Below are 15,557 nucleotides of genomic sequence, written 5' to 3'. Positions count from 1 at the left end.
TCAACCCTTTAGCGCCTTTCAATCAGGTTCAAGACAATCCATTTCCTGCCCCTGATGTAATGGCGCCACTTGAGCAGGATTGAGCAATGGTGTGTAGTGAATATCAATCTGTCCATTCGGATTGTAAAAGGCATTTTGTTTGCTCACATAGGCCAGATGAGCTAATCTGTAAACTAAATCTTCAATGTCAAAGTCTGTAAATTTAAGTTGTTGGCCGTTGATAGACCTTTCGGGGAAGTTAAGCCTTAATCAAGCCTTCCTGAATGTAGTTAGTCTTAGTAAAGCAAATCTAGAATTGGAGCACTCCTAGTGACTTGACTGGAAGATTAGGTATCTCAGTACTTCGTTGGCAATCTAAGGGTTTTAGTATTTTGGTCCATTGCTGTGTTGGTTTAAAATAATAATAATAATAATAATAATAATAATAATAATATGGAAACAACACAAATGGCACAGTGCATGCAGACTCCTTAATTATATTAGATTGGAGTACGAGTGCCAGATAAAGTTTTCACTGGTTTCATGTACATGTCCAGCTCCAGCTTTTTGAACCTATGAATTAAAGGAAGTTAATGGAGTTAGTCAATATCAGGTCTCACATAACTCAAATGCACTATGGAAAGAAGAAAGGCATCTGCAAAGTAGCTATTTGCATTTAAAGCATCTAAAGTATAAGAGTGGAAATGGATTTGTAATGTTAAGTATGGGGCAGCAGTGTGGAGTAGTGGTTAGGGCTCTGGACTCTTGACTGGAGGGTTGTGGGTTCAATCCCCAGTGGGGGACACTGCTGTTGTACCCTTGAGCAAGGTACTTTACCCAGATTGCTTCAGTAAAAACCCAACTGTATAAATGGGTAATTGTATGTAAAATAATGTAGTATCTGTATAATGTGAAATAATGTGTAATGTGATATCTTGTAACAATTGTAAGTCGCTCTGGATAAGGGCGTCTGCTAAGAAATAAATAATAATAATAATGAGTGATGTAACTAGATTATGTGTGCTTGCTGTCCCCCTTTACCACTTGTACATGAGATGCTGCCTCTCAAGGGTACAGTAGGCTTTGGTACAGAGCCCCTGATGATGCAGCTGTGGAACTTTAGAAATTACTCTGAGATGTGCTGTGTTTGAATTGAACCAGGGATCCTGCAGTTGTGTCTAATGCAGTTATGTTACAGATGTCATCAGGAACTGCAGTATTACTGCATGGGTTTGTGCCCTTGCTGTGTAATAAATGAATTGCTATCTTTGTTCCATTTGGCTGAACCTGCTAGCATAACATAATGGTCTAGTTCCTTAATTACATAGTTCCTTGAATCTGAAAAGGCGCTGAGCTGAATTTTTCAAAGTAATTACACTATGTACCACAATTTTTATTCCTGGGTAGTAAGTGTTATTTCCTAATTGCTTATGCCTCAAAAGTATAGAAAATCGCTATTATTCCCCACAAACTTTGCTTTTGTGACCAGGACAGTGATATTTTGAAATTTACCTATTTCCAATGAGAAAATGGGCGAATTTGTGTCTTTTCGTTCACATAAAGTCAGAAAAAAACAACATATGAATCCAAATTAACATGTATTTATACTAAAGTAATACAAAAATGACTACAAAAGATTTAGAAGTGAGTAGTTTTTCGAGATTTATGATTATACTGTAAATCACTTTCACAAATCAGCCCCCAAATGTAGTCTTCCATCATGTTCTCGTTATACTGTCCTTCATTGACAGCTCATCCAGGAGCCTCAAAGCCGTGCTGCTCCATAATGGTAACAAGTACCCGTCTCTTCCCCTGGCTCACTCGGTGCACCTCAAAGAGGATTACAACAGCATCAAGACCTTGCTGGACGCCTTGAAGTATGATGAGTACGGCTGGGACCACCGGAAGGTGCTGATGCCACCATTGCACATCAAATTGGGCCTTATGAAACAATTTGTCAGAGCTCTAGATAAGGAGTCGGCAGCCTTCAAGTACCTTCAAGACTTCTTCCCTAAGCTGTCTGAGGCAAAGGTCAAAGCCGGTGGCTTCGTCGGACCACAGATAAAGAAGATCCTGGAGTGCAATGAATTCCCCAAGAAGCTCACTAGTAAGGAGAAAGCGGCTTGGAATAGCTTTGTCGCAGTGGTTCGGGGCTTCCTGGGCAATCACAAGGCCGAAAACTATGTGGAGCTGGTTGAGACTCTGGTGAAGAACTACGGCACAATGGGCTGTAGGATGTCCCTCAAGGTCCATATCCTTGATGCTCATCTTGATAAATTCAAGGAGAACATGGGAGCGTACTCGGAGGAGCAAGGCGAGCGCTTCCACCAGGATATACTGGACTTTGAACGCCGAGGACAGTATAACGAGAACATGATGGGAGACTACATTTGGGGGCTGATTCGTGAAAGTGATTTACAGTATAATCGTAAATCTCGAAAAACTACTCACTTCTAAATCTTTTGTAGTCATTTTTGTATTACTTTAGTATAAATACATGTTAATTTGGATTCATATGTTGTTTTTTTCTGACTTTATGTGAACGAAAAGACACAAATTTGCCCGTTTTCTCATTGGAAATAGGTAAATTTCAAAATATCACTGTCCTGGTCACAAAAGCAAAGTTTGTGGGGAATAATAGCCATTTTCTATACTTTTGAGGCATAAGCAATTAGGAAATAACACTTACTACCCAGGAACCAAAAAAAAAAAAATTGTTACACAGTGTTATGCAATTCTTTGGAACCATATTAAAGTAAACGGCACTGTTGCACCCCAATATACAACAAAAGGAAAAACAAAAAGAGAAATCTATTGCCCCCAGGTGCACCAAGTGGCTAAGGAAAGAAAAACAGAATCTGTAAGATTAAACATCATCTGAGCGGCGATCCTAGTCATTTATCTATCATTTCATTTTTTTGTGAATGGTGGTGTGTGTGACTTGCTGAGTTCTGAGTGCAATGAAGCCCAGAGGATAGTTATCATTTTAAACAGCATAAAGCAATCAGAGCGCCCCAAGGCATAGAGGCACCACACCTTTTAATTAAAACAATAAATCTGACTTTTACAAGGAGGGCTCCGTGTGGGAGAGTTTTCCACTCTTTAATAGCTTTGCAGGTTAACTTAAATGAGAAAGGCCTCCTGAAATCTGAGAATGGTTAAAAGAGCAACCACAGAAGAAAAATGCTCTTAGAGATGTTTAAAACCGTGTTTAACTGTGTATTTTTAGTGCCCACTAAAACCACAGCAATGCTGTATGAAACAGAAGTCTCAAAGCGTTGAGGGGACTCGGCAGTCTCATTCCCAGCAGCCTGGCTCTTCAGTGGAAGGTTTATTTAACCATCTCCCCTCAACGCTACCATGTATATAGTCACAGCCCATGTACGCAAAAGTATGTGCATATGTTGGCAGGTGTTTCATACAGTGTAAGTGACATTTTATATGAAACAAAACATGTCAATCTATTTCAGTATTTCAAAAACAGGGACCCATTTAACAAGACTTGAATCTTCTGTTTTAATAAATAAAAAAACAGTTTGATATTCATGAAACTGTTCAAGACATGCTGGCTTTTTTAATGACCTGGTCTTACATACAAATCCTGCTGTTGTTAATTTGTAATTGAGCAATTCTTAAAATTATAATGATTTTGATATCTTAACAAGCATGCAGTGACATTAATGTCACAACATTAGAGCTGTAATCAGCTGTTTTTATATTGATCATAATTATAATTTGTTTTTACCATGTTTCATGACAATTTGACAAGCATTTCTATAGACAGAAAGACTATCTCTATTTACCCCATATTCTGATACTAACCTGTGCTATAAAAGGGCCCTTAGCAAGTTTCATCAGGATCCCTGACAGGGATAAGAACATTCCCTCAGGTCACTGGCAGCTTGGCTTAATATTAAATCTACTATTACACTTGAAGCACATGCTGCATTGTCAATTGTACACCTGAGTAATTGTTTTGTATTGTGGAAATCACTGTGCTTTTAAAACATATGGCTCCTGTGCAGTCCTGTGTTTGTGATCTGATCAGTATAAATTGGAAAACGAGAGATGTCTCAATAAACTATATTTCAATAGTTTTTAAATACATTAGTTTCGAACCCTGCTGTGTATGCCTTTAGCTGTGTTGATAATCTTCTGAGGATTGATGATTTAGCAACATACCCTGAGAGCTCTAGACAAGTCACTCTCTAGGTAAGAGGACTTTAAAAAAAAAACTCATTGTAAACTAAGCTTATTTACACACCACACAGGCAGCATGTGTTCCAGCAATACAAATACCACATGCATGGAAGATATTCTGGTTAAATAAATATATAGAGTTCTGCAAATCCATCTGAAAACTGTTTACGAGCAAGCAGATGTTATAATATGGCATCTGCTACTAGGAACCGGACGAGCACTGATGGGTCGAATGACCTCTTGTTCATAAGTTTTCTTATTCATATTCTTTTGTCTTTGGTTGTCTAATCTCCTTCCTGGATACTCCCATGGAAGATGGTAAAGTATGTGATCTGTGCTGAAACAAATTTAAATGCACTGTACATGTGTGATATCTATCTTTTATTTGACTGTGCCCTTAACTTAAATATGACGTTTACAATCATGTTGCGTGCTTCCAATGCAATCGCTCAAATGCTGTGTTCTTTTCATGTTGTTCTGAGTTCAGGAGCTGCTCTTTAGTTGGCTGCCATATAGTAGACATATTTAACATAGGCTAGATGAGCCAGTGTCTTTATAGAAGTAAGAGCCAGCACCATCTACAGATCTGACACCTTGGATGAAGATTGGTTCTGGCAATAGATGGTGCTGACACTTTCTATTATAGAGACACTTTGACTGATCTAGCCTATGTTATACATGTCTATGGCAGGCAACTAGAAATGAAGAGCAGCTCCTGAACTCTTAAGTCAGAGAACCTTAACATATTAATAAATACAAAAACAAAAAGACGTCCTTTTAAAACTACATTCTTTGCTTTACAAACGGCTAGAATTTGCACGGATTGGGTTTTTCGTCTCAACAATTCATTTCACTGCAGGTAACAAATTGTCCTAATAGCTCTAATAATCATTTCTCCTTGCAGGACAACTTTATTATATTGTCTGCAGACAATCTAGTTTTAGTTGGGGTCTGCTCAGGGTTGCAAACCTTGCAAGACTTGTGTTTTAACTGACATACAGATCTACAACATGGACAGATTTGCAGACTGGATCACTTGCTTCCCTGGTTTGAAGCTGGTGCTTTTTTTAACAGCAGTATTGAGTCAGTGTCAATGCCGCTAGTGCCTGTGAACAAAAACTACAGGCTTATTTCTGTTAGTTGTAACTGTGAATGAACTCTACGCTCCTGATGTTTTGTGCTCAGGAAGTAGGAATTACACAACAGGTTTCGTTGCAGCTGATTATTGAAGTTGACTTTGGGGGTGGGTTGTAATAGAAAACAGTCTGTGTTATTTGTTATTTACGAATAGAGTTCAAACCTTTTTTACTGACTGTTCGTCCAAGATAATCACCAGGGTGGAAATCTGGAAAGCAAAGCAATGTACTTGCAAGGAAGTTATTAAACTAATGAAAAGAAAATGTTTTTTTTAAAGCTCTTAAGGGTTAAACATTCCATAAAAAGGATCAAACTGAGGTCTTCACTCCTTGTTGTTTCACACTCACTGTTAGGGATCTTTTTAAGGGTGGATTAGGTAGTCATAAAATCAGTATGGCAGTCAAAGGTCAGGCAACAGCTACAAGGAGCTTTTTTTCCTTTCACGACATCTTGTAAAATATATTTTATTTGTGCTTTTGCCATTTTATAGTCCTATCTGTGCGTTTTGAGAAGCATGTGAAAGCAGCAGGGAAAACCGTAAACACAGTCCTTGAGGGGCCAGCAGGGCGGCAAGGTTAAGTTGTAAGAGGAAAGGTTAGGTGTTTAAAGGAGTGCTTTTATATAGTGTTCAGGATAAAAGTAATTAGTTAAGCATGAGCTGACATGGGCTTTTAAAACCGAGAGTTCAACTGGACTTGATCTTTCATTCTTTTTTTTTTTTCAAAATGCTTTACAAGATGACCAGGTTGGGGATTTGAGCATCTCTGTACACACAGGTATTTAACATGTAATCATATACGACAGGAATGGCCCTTTCCATGTTCAGGAATCCTACACTATACTAAATTAATGAATTAAAGGTGAATGGAGCTAGGTGACTGAGTTGTCTAATTCACTAACCATAAAAAGACACAGTGGCACAGTTGTCAGTATCTGCTTGAGAGAGGCCCAGGGCGGAATGGCAGGCAGGGGGTGTTTAGGTCAAGTTTGCTGGCTTGCTGGCTTTTTAGAGCTGTTAAGGGCCTTACATACTGCTGGCACTAAACCTGACTATACGTGTATTGTCACTTTTTATATCTGAAGTAAAAAAAGATCAAACAAACAATACATGACTTGGCAGCAGGTTTATTTATGGTAATACGAGGTCTGAAAATGGTTGTAAAAGTAGAGTTGCTAGGTCTTTTTGTTTGCTTGTTTTCTTTTTTGATAAGTCTGTCATGAGGTACTTTCACCTGAGTTCAGGAGCTGCTCTGTAGATCTAGCTGCCCGCCAATGATATGAATCGGAGGCTAGGTCAGCCAGTGTGTCTTTATAAGAGAACCACCCGTCTAGTGAGCTGCCACTTTAGATGTAAATTATTACGTGACATTTATGTGTTTTTGGTTTCTAATTCTGTCTTGCTTCATTTTTCAGGTCCTTGAAACGTATTTTTAAAAAGTTGCTCTTGCTCTTGAAGACCAGTATTAAATGCCCCTCAAAGAGTGGTGCTTTATGTAATTGCTAATCAAATCTGTCTATCTGCAACTCATTGTGTTTAGCCAACTGTTTAATTTGATTCTGGTGTGCTACTGAATTCATTGCTGTGTCAGTATTTGGTAGCATTTGGTTTCAAAACTGCAGTAAATGGATTCATAAAATTTATATACAACTATGGACAAAGGTTTTGCATCACCCTAAAGAATCAACTTATGTTTTCTTCATAAAATATAATGAAACCTGCTGACTAATGTTACGTTAACATATTGAATTACATACCACTTTGTAGTTTTCCATATACTCAACAAAAAACTGACAAATTGAAAAATGTTTAATTTTGAAATCTAACATAAAATACTGTACTACTATTATGGCTTCCGGCAGACTTTGCAATATCATTTTGTAGTTTCTTTGATTACATGAATAAAATAAATAAAAGATCATATATATATATATATATATATATATATATATATATATATATATATATATATATATATTAATTATGTCTCCATCCAAAAACTCTAGGTGATGCAAGCTTTTGGCCATAGCTGTAGAGCTGTGTTTGCATAACAATGCAATAGTCAGTAGGTAAACCCACACAGGTGATAAAAGATTCTGAATGATGAAAACCTCCCCAGTGTGCTTCCTTAAATATGCATGTTGCATTAGTCTTTAAGAATGAGGCATTGCACAAATATTTTAAAATAAGTTTCAGCAATGTAATAAAAAATGAGTAAACCACAACAATTTCACCTGCATCTTTACATGCTGAAAGTGTTATAGAACCCACTGCAGTGCAAAAAACACATTACTTTACCTTTGCTGAGTTGTCCATATTGCAACAGTATATTTATCAACATAATCATAATTGCTTTGATTTTTTTATAAGCACATCACAGGTAAATTAACTAGGGAATAACTTTTTGTTCAACTTTTACTCAGAAACGTTCACCAGTAGAAAGATATTTTTCTACTAAACACTGAAGTGTATCCAGATCATGCTGGTGCTCTGATTGAAATGAGTGGTGTATTGTGGGAACAGAAAACCAGCATTGTTGCAGGAGGGAGTGTGATCTGGATACACTGCGATCCATAGCAGATAAATTGTCGGTCTCCTGGTGAATGCACACACGTAAATGTTGAGTAATGTATTCTCCAGCTGATTTATGTCCAATGATGTCAGACAACACAGACAATGTGTTTCCTTGTAAATGCTGCAGGGTGTTCTGTAACAACGTAAAACTACACAATACATTTAAATACAAAACACAAGAACTACAATACATCAAACCTTTCTGCCTTTTTTCGTAGTTCTGTCTGCTGAATGGATTACAACTAGTCTGTGCCTATCTCAGCTAAGGGAAATCCTCTTACATTAGGAAGCATAGATAGCTTTGTTTACTATAAGCAAAGTATTAAAAGAACAAATCCAATCAAGACTATATTACCTCCATGGATTTCATAATTATGCTTGATCACTAAATCTGTTATGTTCAGTCTAATACAAGGGAAATACATCAGGAAAATTAATCTGTGGGTTTTACCATTGATGGGATTTATTTGGGGATGGGGTGGGGGTGGGGGTGGAGTGGTCACAGCTCCACCTCCTGTGCACTTCAATCACTCATTTCTAGCTCCTATATAAATAAATATTATTATTTATTTCTTAGCAGATGCCCTTATCCAGGGCGACTTACAAATGTCATAAGATATCACATTATTTTTACATACAATTACATTTTTTTTTTTACATACAATTACCCATTTATACAGTTGGGTTTTGTTTTTGTTTTTTTACTGGAGCAATCTAGATAAAGTACCTTGCTCAAGGGTACAGCAGCAGTGTCCCCCCACCAGGGATTGAACCCACGACCCTTCGGTCAAGAGTCCAGAGCCCTAACCACTACACCACACTGCTGCCCTAAACATATATGTTACAAAACCCACTTCCTACAGTAACCTCTATGTTACACAAGTCAGAAATCAGGAGTATTCAGGGACTAATTCACCTGATGTGTCTGGAGTGAAATTTATTTGGTGGTCTTGTCGATAGTTCAAGAGCTGAACCAGAACCATTGCAGCACGTCCCTAGCAAAAGTCTTCAATCTGGAAACACTTTACATGAAGTGTTTCTTATTACTGGGTATTTACATTGTAGTTACTTAGTAAATACACGTGTTATTATGCACAGTTGCAATGTACTTAATGTGTACATCTTTTTGCACAATATATGTAAGTACATAATTCTAACAGAAAAGGGTGAGGGTTATATCGTGTAAAAGTATTGTACATTGTAACTCTGTAAGTACACATATATTTATTATGTTTACATGTAGTACTGACCTAAGGAAAACGTCATGTTTTTAGCAGTCACAAAAATGAGATTTCTAACATTTGTAGTGTTCTTACATTATGTCCAACAGATTAGATCTAATGCTTAGGGTGTTGGATTATACCACTGGCAAATTGTGTCCAAGTCACCAGCTGAAACGTCATTATTAACAGCCCTATATTTATGGATTTTCTTGTAAATCTCATAAGCGCCACAGATTTGATCCCAGTTTAATTTGAAGGTGATAAAGCCATGTCAGAAAAACAATATGGTTGTATTGTTATTTGTATTGTTGTTTTTTTGCTGCCTGTGAAACTTGCTATGTTGATAAGATTATAAAAAAGCAATGCATATGTCAAAGCAATGAAGCATACACTTCCATAGAAAACATTACAGGGGGAAGTCTTTAACCCGATTAGCTGTGAATTGGTTCACTAAGCAAAGACTTCCAGGCTACATATTCAGAAATAATTTACAAGAAATCGGAGTTATATAGCACCTTTCCAGAGCAGGTTTCCCCATAGCGCTGCTACAATACAGTACCATTTGTTTTATACCAACAGCTAGATATGCAACAATTGATTATCGCCATGGATTTTATCTTATTGTACGGGTCTCAAGTATTCTTTGATCACATAGCTAGCTGTCCAGTAACACATGCTTCCCTTGCACATTGCAAGGAAACAAGGTATTTTTTGTATTTTTTTTTTTGTGATGGGAAAAAATCTAATGACAAATCAAATGTATTCTTGCTTTTTATTAATAGAATTCATAGTTATAATGGAGAATACATATATTACAATGATATACTTTTTTTTGCTCTTAGATTAATAGTGTAAAATTTAATTAAGAAATTGGATGGTGATTACATCTCTGCTTACAGTGCAATGTTACCAGACTAATTGCACTGTAAGTAGTAAGATGATTTTCTGGATAATTGACCCACACACTAAAAGTAACAGGAATGCATTGCAAGAGCTAAATACAGTGCTCCCTCGCTATAACGCGGGTCTCGGGTGACACACAATATGAGCGTTATAACTGATGAGCCATATAAACGGGGGAGGGGGGGGGGCTGCCGCAGGACACATAACAACACACATCTGACTAAAATACAAAATAAAATAACTCCATCTCCATAATGCACATATAGTGAAGCAAAAATGTAACTTTCCGTGAATTAACCATGCATAAAGCACCATTAGCAGTTTTTAATCTATAAATAGCATGGCTAAACAGCGGCCGGGAGTTCAGTTCAAAGCCACAGACAAGCAAACCAACAAAGTGCGAGAAGGAGAGCGGGTTGGGAGAGGGGAAGGGAATGGACTCGCTCCAGGTTCGGCTGCCGGAGCGGGGCTGAAGCGAAGCTGAAGCGTCTCATCTCTCTGAGAAAGCTGCAGCTCCTCTCGCAGCAAAAAAGTAAATACATTAGGAAAGATGACCATGTAATAGGCCTAATATTTATTTAGTTATAAAATGAATGCTGAATAAGATGTCTATGTTATAAAGTGCCAGCACAGCTTTTCTTCAGTTCAGAGACTGTATCAAAAGGGAGAGACAGAAACAGAAGTTGGACTGAGAAGTTGTTTATAGTTTGAACAACACCAGTACTGTATTTACTGTAGAAATATTGCATGAATCACTAGTATAGGGAATTGGGGGACATGCTGTAGGAGCGTTATAGCTGAGGCACATTATAACCAAGAGCCAAATAGTGAAGGTGCACTGTACTAGCTTTTACTGATTTAAAAGCAGGCCACCGCCAGTTATGAACCTTTGTAGCCTTCAAAACCCAAATCAGCAAAAACAACAAAGAAATCCATGTTTTATTATTGGGACCAGGTACAGCAGTCTGGTTAATTGGTTAATAGACTTCCAAATACTGGACTGTATTTGTAAGTGATCACCATCTGACTGCACTGAAACTAAAACTTAGACAAAAACTATTCAGCAGCTATCGTTTGTGATTCCATCTGAAATCTATATTTTCCACTGTATCAAAATGTTCTCTTAGATTACATCAAAAATGTTGCGTAGCTATATACACTTCTGAAGAAAAGATTTCAGAGGAGCACAAACCAATGCTTTAAAGCCCATTTTCTTGCATCTTATTAGTTTTGTTATTATTGTTCCACTTTTACTTTGCTGAGAATCTTTTGGTCCTTCATATAGATAAACTGCTGCATCCTAGTACCTTTGCTGTAGGTTGCATGTGTAACAGTAAATTTACACTGGAATTTTAATATGCTTTAACATTTCTTTTGGGGTTTTAAAATGTTAATCTATGCATTACCATGCTTTTACCGTGCTTTATTACATTGTGCTATGCTTTTACTATAGGAAACTTTTATAAGAGACACAGCAGAGGCTGGGTGCAACCCATGCATTCGTGGTTATGTTCCTTACAACCTGGTTTCACAGAAAGGGGTTATAATCTGTAACGGCAGTGCATCACACAACACAGTCTGATCACAGCCAGGAATATCTGCAGATCCCAAAGTGATCTTTCAGTTACACAAGAAGATTCAACACCTTAAAACGCACTCATTTCCAATCTGGGTAGGTGACCCTGGAATCAACACTGCTGCCCTCTTCAAAGGCCTGGATAAGCAGAGCAACATCTAATTTCCAGGGACGACCTGCCCTGTTTACAGGGAGTGGGGGACCCCATTGACCAGGCTGTGATATTATTGACCTGTATTGATTTAGCCATGGTGCCGTGGTCAGCAATGTGATCTTTCATGTGTACACAGTAAACAGGACTCCAGTGACTCCTAGCACTAGTCTGCAGCAGTAGTTATGCTCACATGGTTGTGCATTTAATCATCTATCTTTCCACTTCTTGGTGTCTATGCTACCCATATTATCCAGGTAAGTTCATCAAGGTTCTTAATGTGTAAATCATTTTGCATAATATAACCTCAATCCTAACACTAACCCTAACTCTAAACCTAAACCTAATCCTAACTCTAACTCTTTTCTGATACAGTTGTGTACTTATATATATATAGTGTGCAAAAAGATTTACACGTTAAGTACATCAAGTAATTATGCATATTAACATTGCAATCATGTGTAAGTGCACATGTATTTACTAAGTAACTACTATGTAAATACACAGTAGTTAGAGACACTTAATGTAAGGTGTTACCCAAGGTTCTCACACCTTGAGAGAGAGAAAACTTTTTTTTTTTTTTTATTACTAGAAATACATCTGTTTTCACATTCCCTAGTAATTGAGTGACAAGAAATTCACTTAAATTATTGCAACGATCTCAATAATAAATTATACATTTGAAGAAATAATGAAAAGCAGTCTGCTGTAATGAGTGATTGAAAGCCTGGTCACAATGTCTAATGCTAACCTATGACCTAGGGGTCAAAACCAGGTCAAACATACTGTGTGATGCTTGCTAACTGTTTGGTTGGTTTAAACACAGGGCTGGAAAGGGGTCTTGTTAAGTGCTTTGATAGAGGTTTGTATCTTTTGATACAAGACCAAAAACACAACATAGCCCACTGTAGTTCACCAAATTAACTTGTGTCTTTGCTCAAAACAGTCCTTCATCAAATGATCATTTGATCTTATTATGCATCATGCAAGTAGAACACCAGGACCTTCACACATGTCATGATGCATATCATATTGTGATCTGCATAAGTTTCATGACATTAGTAATAGTAATACATATTGTAGAGGATTTACTGGTATTATTTTGTTAGCTATGTGTACTTTAACAATAAGTAACAACATTTGTCTTTTGTGTTGATTCATTTATTATTCCAAAAGATATTAAATCAGAGCTGACGTGTTTCCTTCAGAGAAATCTACTAGGAATAGTTAAAGACTTTATGCTGTAATGTAGTGGATATCTTGGTTTTTCAGTTTCAGAAATATAGGTCTCTGTTTTTTTTTTTTTGCTTTTAAATATATCAATCAGACACTCCTAATATACAAGAGTAGTTCTCATTGTTTGACATGTCAATATTGTATTTATTAGTTCCATGTCAATTGAATAGGAAGAGTTACTTTGCCTGCCTCTGGAGCCCAAATACCATCCCAACACCGCTGCTGTTCACTTAATGCAATAAGACAAGTGAAACGAGGAGAGAGGCGTGGAGATCACTGTGGAACTGAATCTGTTTTGAGCTCGTTATCTCAGTTTACCAGCCTTTGTGGGGCTAGGTGGCACAGTGGATTTTAATGCATTAGTCTTTAACCTTTGGATCCAGGTTCAAATCTGTCATATCACAAGTGAAGAATTGTGGTTGCATGATCCATGGGAAATGGTGAACCCTGCAGTAAACTTAGCCAATGTGATCGCTAAATTAGCAGAGTGACATGCTGTACATTTGAAGTTATTGTGTGTAAAGTGATTTTATTTTCCCCTGCTGGGGATGGAATCCACTGGGAATGGGATACACTGGAGTGAAAGTACATATGTATGTGGGCATGTCACACATTTCTTATATATCTGGAGAATTTTCATAAAACTCGGTATCAAGGGCTGCCACCTTTTCCACAGACCAAACCTGGACATATTTCTCAGTCAGCTTAGGTCTATCAAAACTACAGTATACTGTAATACAGTTTAACACAATACAACCAGATTACAGTACAAATCAATAGTCATGCAGTATACACAGTATTGTGCTGTTGATATTTCTAGCACTCGAACTTGCAAGCTATAGTGGGCACAGTGAAGTAACACATGCCAGCACAATTCACTAGTTCATTATAATTAGGCTTTTAACTTTTCAGGTTTTATTTTCCAAATCTCTACCTCCCTTTAAATGTTCATTAGTAATTGTTAAGCTGTATCTGCATACTAATAAAGAGAAAACAACTAATTAAAGACTGGGTTTAAGATATGTTTTTTTCTTTGCTACAATTTAAATCAAGGAGATTTTAAATGATGGACTTGCTATCAGTGTACACTCCGTACTGGGTATTTTATGCTGAAAAGAAAATCTGACAACTCTGTTAAACGAGTGACAATAACAAAATCACAGCGATAAACTAGGCGACTGCAAGAATGAAATGCAATTAGGATCAGCAATGAGCAATTAACATAATTTGTCACGTCTGTTTGAAATACAAATTAAACGAAACAGAATCAGGCTCAGACAAGATATGAAGGTAAAAACAAGTGACATTGTTTTGTAATTTACAGCTTTTTTAATTAGGAAACAAAATCAACTCAAAATACATTTAATGGAACGTCATGTAATCAAAAATAAAACACCAAAACTTTAAGCCCTAATTATAATGTACATTTGCCGTGTAACAGCACAGAAATATAGTAGCTATGTCATGGTACATTAGAGGCTAATCTTACCTGAGACAAGTAGCTGTGAGTAACATCATGGTGCAATTTCTGAAGCGACGATGCTGTCGATCTACTTTTTCCAGACAGTCACTGGATTTCTGACCTTGAAAAACCTGTTTGTGATGATCAGAATTTTTTATTTCATGGCAAATTTAGCCCCCTCTATAATAAATATTAACAAACGTTATTAATACACATTATTAAAAAACTATAAAACAACAGCACTATCGGTTGTGTCGGTAAAAAGAGACAAAATGAGTCTCAAATTTGGTTCAAGGTTTTCAATGTTACAAATAACTAAGCTACAGTTAAATATGTCAAACATATTATACACACACACACATATGTATGGTTTAATTACCATCATATATCGTAATTAAACCATATTTTATGTATTTTTGTATTTACTAAAAATGTTATGTATGTAATCACACGCAGATCAAGGTAATGTAAAGCATCCCAAGATGATAAATAACAAAAGCAATATAAGTATAAACATTACGATTAAATACCAATAAAAAACGCAAAAATATGTTTTTGTTTTTACTTTGTTTTGTGTTAACTCTTAATCGCAAAACTGAATTGTCACGTTATTTGGGTGGGGGGTGAAATTTGCCATGACACCACATTCACTTGGATTTTCAAGTTCAGGGTGAAGGATCCTTAGACCTAAAATCCCACGAGTCACAATGACATAAAAACCGTGTACATCTGAACTCTATATTTGTTATAAATTAGATTAGCACTACAGGATTCCCTCAGCAATGAATTGTGGTGCATTGTATTATAGAGCCTAGTCTCCCTTTTCTGTACCTTCTTGAGGGTAATATTTTTTGTGGTGACCAGAACGGTATTCTAGGTTGGGTCTAAGGACATTATATAACCTTAGTGTAACCTCCCTAGACTTGTATTCCGCAATTTTTTTAATATAGCCTAACATTCTAATTGCCTTTTTTATCACCTCACTATATTGGTGCGCTACTTTTAATAATAATACTTTTACTCATTCACTGATATGACTTTTAACCAAACAGGTTGGAGAGCTCTGAGAAGAGGGTGCTTGTACCACTTGGATATTGCATAACCAGGCTCAGAGGACA

Source organism: Acipenser ruthenus, chromosome 11, assembly GCF_902713425.1.
Source record: "Acipenser ruthenus chromosome 11, fAciRut3.2 maternal haplotype, whole genome shotgun sequence".
Classification (NCBI taxonomy): domain Eukaryota; kingdom Metazoa; phylum Chordata; class Actinopteri; order Acipenseriformes; family Acipenseridae; genus Acipenser; species Acipenser ruthenus.
This window is presented reverse-complemented; position numbering follows the sequence as displayed.